General features: G+C 42.2%; 1 protein-coding gene across 1 annotated transcript in view; it reads right to left on the bottom strand.

Moving 5' to 3' along the window:
• TENM4 (teneurin transmembrane protein 4) overlaps positions 1-8,538 on the bottom strand; it is a 601,532-nt gene extending 592,994 nt beyond the window's left edge. Inside the window, 1 exon segment of the mRNA XM_054518583.1 lies at positions 8,345-8,538. The gene's annotated coding sequence lies outside the window, so the exon portion shown is untranslated.
• Positions 8,539-14,073: the final 5,535 nt, after the last annotated feature.

Raw genomic sequence — 14,073 nt, 5'->3', positions numbered from 1 at the left:
AATCTGCCCTCTCTTATCTTAAACTGTCACCCCTTGTCCTACCACTAGTGCCCTTGTCAAAAAGGCATAAATCATCAGACATGTTCTGAAGGAGTCAAAGGACAGAAGGTGGGGAGGGAGGACATTGGGATGGGAGGAGAGGGGGAGAGCAGGACCCCTCTCCTTCCATGCCAGTGGGTCCTGAATTTGGATCTGATGTGAAACTGCAGCCTGAGAGTCACCTGTGATGATGATAAACAGAGAAAAAAGCTGGCCACATCAAAATGCAATTATATGTTCTTTCAGTTTTCTGGGTTTCCATTTGGTTTTTCCCCCTTGTTTTTTTTTTTTTTTTTTTGGCTCTGGTTTGTGATAACAGTTGCTGTTACAATATAAGGTTGCTATACTAAATAAGAATTCCTCTGTCAACAGGACACTGAACCTGAGGGTGCGATACATGGGAATTTGTGGGTTTGCTCCATCAGTGCAAGATCTCCTGAGATTTCTTTGGATTTAATTCCATCCTACAAATCCTGCAATGCTGTATCACTTTGATGTGACTTTGTGGGATTCTCATTACTTGTATTCACTTCAGTTTCCAAGAAGCTTGAGATTTCATCATCTGCTAACATATGCTGAAATGCATGTGTCAGATCTATAATAAATTTCCAATATAAAAAAAAAAATCTATAAAACACACAAGTACGAAATTAGTTTGTAACACAATCTCCAGTTCTCTGTTTATTAGGGAAAGGCAAAGTTGATAGTGCTGTCAATTATGGGAAGAGTGAAGCAGCTTTAATAATAAAACAGCATTCACAGTTTCCTATAACTATACTAAGCAAATTGTTTGGCCTGAAAATTTCCATGCCAGCTGTCTGCCTCAGGCTGAAGTTTTTTGGAAAATTTCAGTCAAAACAGTTCAGCAGATTCTGAGAATAAGGCTAAGGAAAAATATGTTGTTTTACTAACGTTAAAAAAAAAAAAAAGGCTTTAGCTTTCTTTCTGAAACCTCCTCTGGGATTTTTAGGACTTTAGAGGAAGGACTTGAAATTTGCCTGGGAGAGAACTGTTTTTCTTCTAATGAGTTTTGTGCCTATCTGTTTGAATTAAGCCAAGTTTAGGCATCTCTGATAAAAACACCGTTGCTACATGCTCCTGGGTGCATTTGTACATATTTGCCAGCTTCCATCACTTACATTTCTACCTGTGTATGACAAGACAAGATGTTTTATGCTATGGGAAGTGCCAGGTCTGTATTCAAGTGTCAGAACTGCAATCAGAGATGCTCTCTGGTTCTTGGCATGACCTCAAGCTGGTAGGAACTGAATGAAGTTGGGATGAGAGACTTGGAGAGCAGGGGTTAGAGAGGTGAAAACAGGATTGTAGAAAGGAGCTGGATGAGGCAGGGCATGAGGAGAAGACTAGGCTGAGTGGGATGGACTGAGAGATCTGTTTAGAGGAGCAGAGTACTCTGTTAAACTAAGCCTTTGACACACAGAGAGTGACAAAAATGAGGCAATGTCACAAAGCTACTATCTCTTGGATGACTCCATAAAGCCAAAAGAAATCAACAAAAATGAGACTAACAGACCAATAATATGATTTAAAAGTATATATTGGAGACCCGTAATTTAAGTAAAAATCACAATGAAAGTTGCCTTATTCAAGTGTCTGAATAATGAAACAGTCATTATTTACAAGACAGTGTTTTACCCAAGCTGGCCTGGAGATGAAGCGGTGAGAATGGGGAGTAGAAGAGGAGGTTTACAATCCCTGTCTCACCCGCTGCAGAGCTGGGAGGTTTGTACTCACTAAGCAGAGGATTGTAGAATGAGGACAAATGTGTTTCAGTTTAAGGTAGCCAAGTGATGCCCCAGGACTGTGGGCAATGCTGGGCAAGTCCATTCAACTCAACATTTCAAAATTGTGTCAGAGTGTGTTGCAGCGTATGGATCATCATCTTGACAGCTCAGAGGCTGATCTGCTGAAGTGTCAAGAAGCAATTAAAGGCTGTGTGAACTTTGCATTGTTTTAGCACCACCGTAAGGAAACACCATAAATAATCCCTGATCACGGCTCTGTCTGCGGGAACACATCGGCCAGTTGGCTCTTGAAATGGTTCTCTGCTTTCTAGAACAAAAATCTGTGCCAAAAGGCTGATCACACCTTAAACCCAGCTGCCCAAAGGGCAATTTTCTAGAAATAGAAGCATTTGCTTGTTCCAAACTGACAGGATCTGTGCTGCCCACAGCCCAACCACCTAATGCTGTTTGTATCAACAGGCAGAAAGCAAATTCCAGTGTCTCTCATGCTCTGTCAGTTTTTCCAACCACTTCTGGCAGTCACTTCTAAAAGCTTTTTGGCTAACCAAACTCTCCCTTCCTATTCTTCTTTATGTTACAGAGATAAGGATGAAATGGTTTTCAGCATCCAAAGACATGGAGGCACTTCAAAAGGAATTAGCAGAATATTGAAAACCTTCCATTATAAAATTTGGGTGTTCAGTTCATTTGTAAGACTGACCCATGTAAGTCCAGATGACCCAGTGGAAGAAATTGTTTATGAATTTCAGGCCTCCAGGACTTTGCTCTTATGTGAACAGACAGTGCTTGAAGATGCTGCTGCCTAGGAAATGAATCCTGACTTCTCTTATACTCCACACAGCATGATATCATAGGATCATAGAATATCCTGAGTTGGAAGGGATCCATAAGGTTCATTGGGTGCAGCTCCTGATATAGAAAACCAAGACTGATCTTATGAATAGACCAAATATTTCCCAGAACAAACAGGCCCAGACTGGATTTTTAAAAAGCAATTTTAAGACTTACAGTACACATTTTGGAGTTTGAGGAGTTGAGAACAAAGCCTATGAGCCCTTATTGCATACATGATGCAGGGTTAGACTAAAATAGAAAAATAGGATTTAATCTTCTGTTTCTAACTTTTTACTGTATAACTAATGAATCTCCAGAATACTTTGAAGGCTCAGTGTGTGCAAACACCTGTGCAGGCAAGTGATACAGCTTCTACTCAGTGCCTAAAGAGAAAACTGCACTGAATAATCACAAGACCTAAATTAATGGGGAGTGAGACATCTCCTGCTTTCATGTTTGCTGTTGCTGCTGGGGTAGCACATCTGCCACCAGTGCCTAGCAGTGATTAGGGCAGTGGAGCAGCGTTCTGGACTGCAGTGCTTATCCTAGACCACAGCAACTGCTACTTCACTAAAATGTGGAGATATCGGTGAAATCTCACTGAGCCATGCCCATTTAAATGAACTGATAAATAAATGCACTTCAGTGAGCTCCTCCACCTAAACCGACCATCAGCAACTCCTCTCTCCTTCTTCCTTCTTCCCCCCACTCAAAAAAAAAAGAACAAGGATTGTGTCACATCCTAGAAAGCAACTCTAACTTGGAAAAGGAAACTTATCTGTCAGCCCTAATTAGTTTCATAATGTGCTTTCCTTCTTCTTGCTGCCAACACACTGGAAGAACAGAGAAATCTGTGCCTGCTTTCATGGACATCTTCACATTCAAAAGATCACCTCTGCTGATACCCAGCAGGGCAACATTCAATGAAGTTTGAATCCCCCTACAGCACAAACAGCTCCATTCCAAGCAATTTGGTATAAAGGCAAAAGGATTTTCATGAGTAAGGCTTAAACTTTCCAAAATTTGAACTTTCTGTAAGAAGTGTTTGTCACTGCACACAGACAAAGAAACATGCCCTCCTACTCACATTTCAACTCTGTCTCTACAGATGCTCCAGGGAGAGTAGAACAGCTGGCAAAAAAAAAATGTTATATGTTTCTAACAAAATTATTTATCTATCAAGGGAATCGAGGGTGAAACAGCACAGAAGAATGAAAATTGTACATTTATTCCTGACTACTGTAAGTCCTATAGCCACGCTACAGCACCACTCCTCATGTTAGACTGACATAATTAAGATATAAATCTCTCCATGATCTTTTTCCTTTTAATCTAGAGCAAAGAGGAAATGCACATATATACTCATGCTTTCAAAAAGTGTTACATTATAGGACTTTTTTCTCTGAAACATATCGGTCAAGAATCCATGAATACCCAATTCACTAGCAAGTGGTGCAAGTTACTCTGTCAAAGCACCCAACAACGCCAATTTGTCAGTTCAAAGCAGAAACGGAGTATTTTAGCTTTTAGTTACAATAAGCTATGCTGATGGACCTTGTAACAGGGCAGGTAACAGCCAGTCTTTAAATCTGAATTGACATTGATTTACAGGGTTTCATTTCTTTGAATCAAATCTGAGAGAGAGCAAATTTCAAGCTCCTTCATCTCTGGAAATTACAACTACACATTTTTTAAACACTAGAGTTTGCTTTAAGGAAAGAAAAAATAAAATCTCAACTGTCTACACAGTTAAGATAAAAGGGAAAAGTGATGTTAAAGATATCAAACTAGCAAGGTTTTGTTTATTCATCTTTTTTTAATTCTGCTTTTCTCCTCCATAAATTTTTAAAACCGCCTTGATTTGAAATCCTAATAATAAGTATGCCATGCAACATTCCTCCTGTCAAATCTCTCTCTTCATGGTATTACTGCAATATTTGTAACTTTTGATCTGGAAACATCAAGTTACATAAGATCATAGTTCTTCTTCTTGTAAAGATGTGATTCTGTCAGAAAATGAACCATTGAAGCGGGAACTCAACAGACCTGGAAATGACTTTCCCAGGGAAAAGGTAGTTCTGCTTAAGCATCTCAGCTATTTTAAAGTGCAAGAACTCAATATTTTATTCTCCTGAGCAGAGAAATGGCAAACTACCAGGTTAAAAATAATCAGAGTACGTTTTTAATTGGAATAGTGTGCATGTTGTAGACAGAATGAAATAACATTTCGTTATTATGCACTCCAGGAAACCAATAAAATAAAATAAAATAAAATAAAAAATTCACTTTGTAAAACAAAAATACATTTTCCCTTGCCAGCATACTATCTGCCTCACCAAAATAAAAGGAAAGCATCTATTTTAAATGAGTCAAGGAAAATAATTAAGCTACATGGACTTAAATTAAGCTACATGGACTTAAAATTGCAGTCTTCTCAGCCCAAATCTCACTCCTTCTGCAGACCCACTGAAATTAGAGAGATGTCTCTCTTTTTCTATCCATGCAGTAAATTAAATCAGGGGGAGGGGGGACTATCTTCCCCCCCACCAGTGAAAACCAGATGAGCAGTTTTACCCTCATCTCTCCATGATTTTTCCCTATCCTTTAAAATTAGAGAAGGCAAAATCTCCCCAGAAAAGCCTTTCTAAACCAGGACCCTTTGCTAATAAGAAAAGGAAACTATGAAGTAAACTTCTGCATCTCCTTTTGCCTCTTACCCCTTTCCTTGCCAAAGAACAATCTGAGAACATTTTTCCATATTAATGACCCTCTTTCTTCACCAAAATATCACATTTCTTCTCCAGGTCACACATATAAATAACAGATTAATTGAAAATCTCCCCTTGTGAAGATGTGAACACATTCATGTGTGTATGTATGAGAAAGGAGGCTGAGGCACAGAGTCCCTGTAAAGATATAGTGCATCTCAGAGCAGCGGCAGTAATTCCCAATCTTGGTGATTCTTTTTTGAGGGGGAAAACGGGGAAAAAAGTAAAACAGGTTGTCTGCAAAGGCAGCTCCCCTCCTTCCCTGCCCCAGTTGTGTGTGCAGACCCCCTTCCCAGGATGGTGGGTGCAGAGCAGTGGTCCTGCTCCCAAAGAAAGTGCAACACAGGTTACATTTTCAGGTGCCTGGGAAATGCCCGGCCACACACCGAGACCTCACTGTCGGTCCCCTCTCTGCCTCCAGACCGGCTGCAAACTAGCACAGAACCTACTTTTCTTTGGCCATGCACTGACTTGGGGATTGCATTCTCAAGGGATCATGGCAGCAAATAATTCTCCTGGCTACAAACCAGCCCACTTCAGCAAGGACTGATCCAGCAGCGTGGCAGACTCTGGGAGCTGGGAATTTTGCAAGGACGGGCAGCTCGCAATGGCCACAAATGAGCAAATTCCTTCAGCCTTGTAACACAGGCAGAGCCGAGTGAGCTGCTCTGAAGTCCTGCCTCACTGCAAAACTGTGCAAGAGATGCGTCTTCCTCCCTTTATGCCCCCCCCACTGCACTAGATATACATATATATATATAGATATAGATATATATATCTATATCTATATATATATATATATACACACATACTCCTTGTTTTTTCCACCCAAGCCCATAAAAGTGCTACAGGCAGAGGCACTAGGTGGGAGGCGCCTGGCTCTGAAGAGGCCAATGAAATAAATTAAATACAAATCACTGGCTCAGCCCCAGCCTCCCCCAGCTACCAGGGGAGAGGCTGGGGTTCCTGACGGCCAATCCCCGGCTCCTGCCAGAGCCAGAGTGCGGGTGGCATACATGGACTGCTGGCATGCTATAGGTGAATGTATGCTAAGCCTTGGGTGTTGCAGGCACATATGGTGCACATGCTGGGAGCAGAGCACTTTCCATAGGAGAGGAGGGACTACACTACTAGTAGGCAATTTTATTAGGGTCAGCGAAGGCGAAAGAAATGGGATTGGGATAGGCTGGGAGCTGCCAATTTCCCCTACCCAGCTCTGGCGCCCCAGAGTAGAGAGCAGCACGCAAACAACTTGCCAGACTAAAGCAGAAGTTTACCTATAAAAAGCACACAGACAACTTCAAACTTCAAAGACTTGCTCTCATTTTCTTATTTTATGGCCCCCCCTTCACCTGGAACTTTTCTCGGGGGAGAAAAAAAAAAGAAAAAGACACGACTGTACAGGTGAGGCTTCACTGCAAAAAGTTAAGAAGGAAGATAGGGCTGAGGTGGAGAGACTAATTTTTAGTTTGATTTAGGAGTTTGGTGTCTTGCCTTCTTTATTTATTATTTTTAAATCATAAGAAATTGAACTTTCCAGGAAAAATCATGAGAAAATGCATTCAAGATGCAGAAAGGTCTTATCCATCTATTCAATGAGCATTTAGTAATTTCTGCTTTGGCTGTATGAAAAATGTATTTCGGACTATATATCCCATAAAAAAACATAGTGGCATAAATATGTTTTTTTTAGGCTGGGTTTTGGTTTTGGGATTCTTTTTTGTTAGTTTGTTTTGTTTCATTTTGTTTTTGTTTTCAAATCATGTGCTTACATGGTTGTAACCACTGTGAATTTCTAAGTGTGGTCATGATAAGAAAGTAAATAAATACTGCCTTGTGAATACTTCTAGAGTTTTGGGGGGAGCTAATTATTATTTTTTAAAGATTTAGAAATTTCTTAACTACCACTTCTTTTGAAGTAAAATATCCCAGATATTTTACACTATATTTTCAATCAAAACAAATCCCAGGAAATAAATGCCCTTTGGTAGCAGCCTGGTTTCATGTTCAACAGCCCAAATTTGTATTTGAGAATGCAAATTGCTGAGAATACAAGCACGAGTCTGAACCACTGCATTTCTTCCAGGCACTCCAGCATCATTTCTCCAACACCACACTATTTGGGCGATCTTTTAATCCTGCCAGGGCATGGCTGGAAGCAGGGCTTTAACATTTAATGCCTAAGAAACAGACTTGTCACTCAACTTGCAGTCAGGCGCATTTCTTTTTTTTTTTTTTTTTGCTTTTTGTTGGAGGCAAACCCACCTTCCTTGGAAAATGGGAGACCCCCTCCTCACCCCCGATTCTAAAACGGATCCAAATGTAAACATACACACACACACACTCTCCCACCACGCACCACCCTGCAGCAGGACACGAGTATGGGGGACTCAGAGCCGAAGGAGCCTTGTGGGCTGACAAATACCAAGGCACTTCTTTCTTATTCTATTTTTTTCTGCTTCCTTTCCTCCCTGCTTTTATGTTATTACATAAATAACACCGATTGATCTTAAAGCTGCATCCTTGCTCCAGTGCCTCCCAATCTGCACTGCTGCCTTCCCCCCGTACAGCCGCACCGCTCGGGGTGCAGAGGGAAGGGTCGGGGAGGGGGAAGGTTGGATGGGAGAATCCACTCCAAACATACCCTAAGCAAGGTTTTGGCAGTCTGGGGCTTCCTGATCCCCCCCCGCCCCAGCCCGAAGCTTCTCGCAGCATCTTAGCCTCCCTCCGAATTGCTGCAAACTGTGCGAGGGGAGGGCAGGGAGCTGGGCAGGAGGGAAGGATGGATGCTGGGGAGGAAAGCCAGAGATTCAGGGAGCTTCGCCCCAGCCCCAGCCTGTGTGCCTGGCTGTTTGGTAGGAAGAGGGAAGGGGGAAGGGAAAATTCAAGAAGGGTCTATGGCATAAATACACTTTTCAGAGGAAAAGCGAAGCTTACCATGTCTGCAGCTTCCCCCCACCGAAATGCCACTTCTGTGTCCAGCGATCCCAAAGTGGAAACTACAGGCAGGCACCGGAGCTCATCTCCGCAGGCAGCTCAGACATACACCGCTGCCACCCCCAAAAATCAAAATCAAAATAAATTAAAAAAAAAAAAAAAAACAACGACTGGTCCAGCTTCTTTCCTGACAGGAATCGTCCTGGTAGGACTGCCCAAAATAAGCAGCTGCAATCCAAAGGCTTTATTTAAAGCTTCCCCCCTCCTCCTCCCTCTCTCCGTGCCTCGCTCGCTCTCTCCCTCTCGCTGTTACACACAGAGAGAAAGAGAGACACACACAGGTTACATGAATGGGAGGCAGGAGCCGGCGCTCCCGGCTGGAATGACAGGCGCACATGCGGCTGGCGGCTGCCCACCCCAGCGGCGTGGGAACAACTCGGACACGGCCTGCGGATGCGTGGAGAGGGGCATGGGGTGGGAACAGGCGTGGGGTGGCATGGGCATGGACATGGCAGAGGCGTGGGGCTGGGCAGGAGGACACAGACACGGGCACGGCAGGGACGTGGGGCTGAGGAAATACAGACATGGGCATGGCCACGATCACAGAATAGACGTGGGCCAGGGATGTACATAGACACGGGCGTGGGGAGAACACAGACATTGGCATGAGAAGGGAATAGGCACAGGCATGGGCAGGATGCAGTCATGGCAGAGGCATGGATCGGGGAGGACACAGACATAGGCATGGGCATTGGGAGAAGGGCCCGGGATGGCATGGGCATGAAGGAGATTTGGGCATGCACATAGGCATGCATGGCATGGGGAGAGGATGGACGGGGCTATGGGGAGGGGATGGACATGATGTGGGCATGGACAGATGTATGGGCATGGTGAGGACATGGATCAAGTGTGGACATGAGAATGAGAAGGTAATAGGACAGGAGAGGACGTGCTTGGGTATGATAGGAACGGGTTGGTCTTGGGCATGGATTAGGCATGAGAATGGGTCTGAATAGCATTGGCTTTAGCATGAGAATGGAGTGGGGATCAGGATGGAGGCAAGAAGTGGAGATCTGCCTCAGGTGGTGCCTTCATGGCCTGGCTATGGTGAAACTCCCTCTCTTCTTGGGGTCAGGTGGGCTCTAGTTTCAGCACAGATCGTAAGGAGGAGGAAACCTCTGTTTCTCCTGTGCCTCTAGTTAGGCAGCTTGCATAATGTCTTGCTTTTGGGGTCAGGGGGCATCATCCACAATGGTGTCAGGAGATGACATTACTATCATTATCAATTACTATTTTTTAACTTATTTTACAGAATTGTGCTGTTTGATAATTAAAATCAAATTCTCAGAAAGAAGATCAATGCTACCGGTTTCTGCCTTTTATTTCTTTGGGGGGGGAATTTGTTTGGTTTTATCTGTTTTTTAATAATTTTTAACAGCAGTGACAAGAATTTAGGTCTGTTTAATGCTGCTATTCAACATGCTCTGAAGAAAGAGAGGGTTACAGTGTTGCTAAGTGTCAGGCCCTGCTACTGCTTCACTGCCTGACCTTGGGCATGTCCTCAATAACATCCCTGTCAGCCTATATCACCCATTGCCATTTACACTCAGCCTATCATTTTCTCATTCACCAAATAATCACATTTTTCTCTTTCGAGTCCCTCCTCAAAATTTACTCTTACAAAACTTTTCAGCAACAGGATTTGTGTTGACATCACAAATCTTGGAGTGACACTGGATTCAGCCCTAAAACCGCATTGTAAGAGGAGTGCTGAACATAATGGACTGCAGTACTTCCTGCAGTGCTTTGAGCTACATGGGAATCATCCTCTTCATGGCATACCTTTAAATCAGCCAGGTGCAAGTCTGCTGTGGTCTGCCTTTTTCTTCTGTCCTAAAATTTCTAGCCTTTGTGGAAAGCAAGAGGTAAGATATGTGTTTTATTCCAAATCCAGAAATCTCAGTAAAAAGGTGCACAGCAAATCAGATCATCCTAAAACAGCAGAGTCCTCGACATAAAGGTCTGCATTGCAAAACAGCTGCTGCTGTTCACTGTTTTTTTTCAGACATACATATTAAAAATGAAATATATTTGCATTGGCCTTATTACCTCTGGAATATATTCCACATCAGGAATCTAGACTCTAGACAAAGGTAATTTAGGTCTCCGGAAGGAAAAGGTTTAACTGAGAAATATATATATTGTTAGGAATAGACCTCATCCAAATTCAATGGTAATTGTATAAGCCTTTCAAAAATCATACAGTATGCAAGCTTCCAAAATTTCAGAACAAGAAACATTTCCATTTAAATGCCAAGAAGCAATTTTTCCTCTCTTGTTCAATACTAAATCAGTCACATGAGCAGTTTGCATTTGATTTTCGAAAGGAAATGGAACATCTTCTCTTCCAATTACATATAACTTTTTCTTTTTCTTGTTCTTAGTGCTCTTACAGTTTGCATTACTTTCCTGTGGTTTTGAAACACTTAGTTGATATACCCATTCACCTCAGACATTTTTTTTGGTTTTTTTTAAACTCAAGTGACATTATTAAGAAAAAAAATCAGTGAACTCAAGTGGGGAGTAGAATGGTGTTTATTTGAATTCTGGCTGGTGAATTCAAGTTTAACAGGTCAGCACTGTTTGTGTAATTGGCCTTTTTCTTTTAACAGAACTAGACAATAATGCTCCTGGTAAAAAAAAGAACAATAGTAATTTAATGGAAAAAAGTGACTTTGCTTAGGAAAATCCTGCTCCTGCTTCAATTCACAGTGAATTACTGTGGTCACAGAAGTGTGCTGCATAACAATTTGGAGCATATTTTATGAAGATGTACATTCAAAGTATCAGTGTTCATCAGCCTGCAACATTGTGCCTGGGTCCTGCGCCCCAGCAATTTGCACTTTGCTCCTTGACAACAGTGACTATTGAGCCAAGTTTTCCTCCATGAAGGGTTTGGAAGAGTTTGTAAAGAAGCCACATCTGTGGGACGAGAAGGTGAATGACAAGACTAATGCCTGTTAGACCTTGTGTGCCAGAGAGCAAGGACAGCAAGTCCTGGAGCTGCCACTCCGACTGGCACCTGGTGTTCCCAATGCCGGTTTGTGTTTCCATGTTGACATTCTCTCCAACGAAACAATGAAAACACATTTTGTAAAGTCCCCATTCATCAAGCAAAAAAAGCAACATCTGGTGGTCAAAGGCTTCTTGCTGGCCAAGTTCAGCAGCAGTTGGTTTGGTGAGCCCTTTTGCCTTAGTGGAGACATCTCCTGAGGGGCTGCACTACTTGACAGCCACTACTAAAGATTTTAATTTTTTTCCTACATCCAGGAGAATAATCCAGAGGGAAAACCTATGTATTTTAATCAATGGAAGTGAAACCATTTGCCTTTCAGAGACTATAAAATACACACCCCAGGGTTCAATGCTCTTTTCTACTCCTCCAGAAAATTCTTAAGGGGAAATCACTCTTTTCTTGATGAATGTGCAATTCAAATGTGGAAATATGCCATTCTTCATGCTTTCTCCATAGGGTGCAAAATGATTTCTGTAATTAAACCCTTTTTGCCAACATTTCCTGATGAGAATTTTTTTTTTTTTTTAAATACAAGGGGAGAAGTCATGTACAAGAAGGTTTGCAAAACCAGGTCTGGAGTGTTTGACCTTTAAGCGTCTATTTGAATTAGCAATTTTGTTTAAAAGGTGCATGAGGATGAGGAACATGAGTAAGGGCTGCAGCTTAAGTTTCCAATCAGGCACTGCTGAAAGAAATGTCTGCAAGAGAAAGAAAAATATGGGTACCACTGCTAATATCAGGGTAGCTATTAGGGATGACATTAGCACTGGGAACACACAGCTCAGTGCTCAACACATTTTAGCAGCCCCAAGTGGGTAACCAGGGTCTGTGTGGGGATCATGCTGAAATGTGTGCTACAGCATCAGTGCTGCACTGGTTCCCATGGTAGCTAGATCAAATCCAGCTTCTCTGATACATATCAAGCTGTGAGGGGCAGTGTAGACAAAATTGGAGTCAATTAAGAAAAGCACCTGTGTGAGCTTTTGTAGGTCTTGGACCTGAAGTCCACACATATTGCTTGTCACCACAGCTTGGACTATGTAATATATAGAGATCAGGAAACGGGACAGAGCTTTTAGCCACCTACACAGTTAAAGGGTGAAACCCCATTCCTGTATGATAGATGGCAGGGCTGAAACAGAGCTGGATGCAGAGCTGAATCCTGAAGTTCCCACTTTGAATTATGTCTCTCTGACAAAGCTCTTGAACAAGGTGCTGGAGCAGAAATCACTGGTCCTCTTTATCAAAAGCAGGATTTCCCTTCCCTTTCTCTTCACTCCATGAATTCCTGCAGCTTAAATCCATCTGCATTGACTAGAGAGATGTTTCCACTACTGGTACCATGAGATGTCCAGACTGGGGACAGAGAAATGCTATCACGTATTCAGTCACAGAATTACTAAGACTGGAACAGCCCAACTGTTGACCCAACACTGTCAAGTCCATCAGTAAAACATGTCCTCAAGTGCCACATCCACAAGTCTTTTGAACACTTCTGAAGATGGTGATTTCCCCTACTTCCCTGGGCAGCTTGTTCCCATATCTGGTCACATTTCAGTGAAGAAACTTTTCCTAATATCCAGCCTAAACCTCCCCTGGCACAACTTGAGGCCCTTTCCTCTCATCCTGAAGACACTTTCCTTTTGTAAGGGTCTTTCCTTTTATTAGCAGATTTTTTTAACAGGCTGCTAAAGGCTGGAGAGGATCATTCTATGCTGACTGTGCCTTTGTAGCATCTCAGTAGATCTTAATTCTTGAGAAGAACAGAGCTAAGCCCCTCTACCCTCAGTACTGGGTCTTACACCCTTCCTTTCCTTCCTTGCAAAGCACCAATATCTGTTGTCATACCTGAAAACAAGCCGAGGCATACGATGGAGCTGAGAGTCTGCTCCGACTGCTTACTCAGGAAAAGTTCCCATCAAGTGAATTGGCCATTTGCCTGAGTGAATGTTGCAGGATTCGGCCCATATGCTTCTCAGCTCTTATATTTGCATAGTGCAGAATATGCTTACAGTACAGTGCCAATAAAACAAAACTATATACAGTTAAGCACAGAAAAACCAAGAGCACAGTTAATACCATTTACAAACAGCAGCTGAGCTCTGCAGCTGACACCCAGGCTTATAGACCATGCTCTGATGTGGGTAATATGCACAAGACAATTCTTTATAGGCAATTAGGTGGAAGGCACTGTAAGCATATAGGTCTGTATTCTCCTTTCCCTAAGCCTATTACATTCTATTTCCCTGTGTATTGTTTATATTTTAACTCTGTAAATACGTCCTTTTTTCCTTTTTTTTTTCCTTTTCTTTTATTATGCTAAGGAAAACATTTCAGCAGGCCACTTCCATGGAAGACAATTGTTCTTGAAGTAAGGATTTTGGGATTGTGTAAACATACTGTATGTACCATATAAAGTGAACTTCAAATGTGATGCTGATTTGTTCAGTCTACTGAAGTAGAATAAGGTCTCTCTTATCCCCAGAAATTCCAGTGATGTCTTAGGAAGAAGAAAGATCTTCATCAAGAAGGTGTAGATCATGTCAAGAATTGTATACATTGCTCAGAGGATCAAATTACACCTTTTCAAAGACATATTTTCCTCTCTAAAAATCTTAAGCATGCTTTTTTAAATCCAGGGATAGGATAAAAT

Source organism: Molothrus ater, chromosome 2, assembly GCF_012460135.2.
Source record: "Molothrus ater isolate BHLD 08-10-18 breed brown headed cowbird chromosome 2, BPBGC_Mater_1.1, whole genome shotgun sequence".
NCBI lineage: Eukaryota > Metazoa > Chordata > Aves > Passeriformes > Icteridae > Molothrus > Molothrus ater.
The sequence above is the reverse complement of the archived record's forward strand: the minus strand, read 5'-3'. Positions and strand labels throughout refer to the sequence as shown.